Source organism: Microtus ochrogaster, unplaced genomic scaffold, assembly GCF_000317375.1.
Source record: "Microtus ochrogaster isolate Prairie Vole_2 unplaced genomic scaffold, MicOch1.0 UNK44, whole genome shotgun sequence".
Lineage (NCBI taxonomy): Eukaryota > Metazoa > Chordata > Mammalia > Rodentia > Cricetidae > Microtus > Microtus ochrogaster.
In genome coordinates, this window is record NW_004949142.1 from 1871606 (window position 1) to 1873505 (window position 1900).

Genomic DNA, 1900 nt, shown 5'->3' on the forward strand with positions numbered 1-1900 from the left:
CCGCGTCCCGCCGCCGCCCCCGGCGCGCCCGCCCTCTTTGTCCCCAGGCGCGCGGTTCCCAAATTGGGAGGGAAACGGCTCGGGCGGGCCGGGAGCGGGCGGCGGCACTCCCGCAACTCCTCGGGCGGTTGGGGGCCCGGCGGGGCCGGCGCTGGGCGGGCTGGTCTTTGTCTGGCGACGGCGGCCGCTCCTCCGTGGCGTGCTGCGGGGTCCGGCGGCTCCTCCGGCTCCGTCGGAGGTTTTTACTGGAGGTTCGGTTTGAGCGCTGCGCCGCGGGAGAGGGGCTGGCGGGAGGACCCGACTCGTCGCCTCTTGTTGGACGCCTTTTCTTTACTTGAGACGACTTTATCCTTACTTCGTAAAACTTTGGAGCTCTGTTGGTTTGTATTTTTTTTTAATTGTTCTTCGTTGAGTCTCCAGATTGAAAATAGAGGGGAGGCGCTAATGCTGTGATTGGGCTGGCTGCTGCGGTTGGAGTTTTTGAGTTGAAGTGATTTATGTGATTTGTATTTAGAATTTGGGGGTCTCCCGCCCCCTGACCCTTAGCGATATATATTTGGGATTGCTTTTCTTCTGCGGAGTGGATGAGTTGGGTTTTTATCATCTGATATTTTCGGATACTTTCGGTCCTCGAGAATTGGCAGTGCTGCAGAATTCATTGTGCTCCTGCTTGTGTTTGGTTCTCATCAAACTCGGTGAAATCGAGGAAATCAAGGTAGACAAAGTTCTGGATAAGATATTTTCTGTGTGTCTTAAGTCTGAAAGTCCTTGTTTTTGTGTGCATCCTTGTAAGTGGATATATGTGAAAGCGCTGTACAAAGCTATACAAAGGAAAGATTTTAATTCTCTGTTAAGCAGAAATCATGTATTACAGATACGTGAGTATCTGTAGGAAGAGAATTAATGATGTAATCTTGGAATCAAATCCTTCCCTCTGTAAACAGTTGGTAGGAATTTTTCAGAGCAAGAATGAAAAGCAAAAAGAAACAAAAAAAGCCCCACAAACTTAATTGCGTAGCTCCTACCTAAATTGCTTAGCTCCCAACTAAATTAATTGTGAATTTTTTTTTTAATTTGCAGGTTTCTTTTGGTGTAAGCAGGGGTTTGTGTGCAGTTACTTTGAGTTTCTGAAGGGCTGTGTAATGGCAGTATGCTAGAAACTCGAGCGGACTCTTCTGGGTGAAGGGTGAAAAGCTTTGTTAAACCAATCCGTTACCCAGATCTTCGGTGCAGAGTACTGTCGGCAAAGGGCATTTTGGAGAGAAAACAGGCAGTGTAAGTTTTATAAATGTGTCTATTTGTCATGGTCTCAGCCATTGGTGTCATTCTAGCAACTGAGCAAGGTGTTCAGTGCTGGCTACATACATACTTCACAGTCTGGAGTTGACTGTCAGCACGCCATGGTTTATCTTTCAGACCTGTGGAATGTCTTTACCCAAAAGGGTTTTCCTAGGTGCGAGCATGAGATGATCTCATTAAAGATAACATTTTACTTTTTATTCTCTTTGAAGCAGGAACTTGTATGCAGTTCCAGTTGATCTGGAACTTGGTACACATCCCAGGCTGGCTTTGAACTCTAGCCTGACCCTCCAGGTGATGGGGTTATAGGTGTGTACCGCCACTGGTGGCTCATTCAACAAACTTTTGTGATGCTGGAGACTTATGCTAAGCATGCAGGTTCCCCTGTCACTGAGCCAGACCCTCAGCCCCAGCAGATTTTTCCCCTGGTTAAGTCCTTGTGTGACACAGAGCTCAGCGTTGAGTAAACAAAGATGTGTACCATCTTTTCCCTCTCAGTGTGTTTTGTTGGTGTTTTTGTTTTTCAAGACAGGGTTTCTCTGTATAGTCCTGGAAATCACTCTAGATCAGGCTGGCCTCGAACTCTTTTTTTTTTTTTTTT

The 1900-nt window shown here is 47.2% G+C and overlaps 1 protein-coding gene across 4 annotated transcripts in view; it reads left to right on the forward strand.

Moving 5' to 3' along the window:
• Gjc1 (gap junction protein gamma 1) overlaps nucleotides 1-1900 on the forward strand; it is a 25889-nt gene that overhangs the window by 1245 nt on the left and 22744 nt on the right. The window contains exons 1-2 of one of the 4 annotated variants that reach the window (XM_013354421.2): nucleotides 139-380; nucleotides 1081-1275. The exons of 1 other annotated variant lie outside the window; for it this stretch is intronic. The gene's annotated coding sequence lies outside the window, so the exon portion shown is untranslated. Of the gene's footprint in view, nucleotides 1-138; nucleotides 716-1080; nucleotides 1276-1900 lie in introns of those variants that run through there. 2 more of the 4 variants (XM_026790177.1, XM_026790178.1) reach the window with 2 other exon arrangements.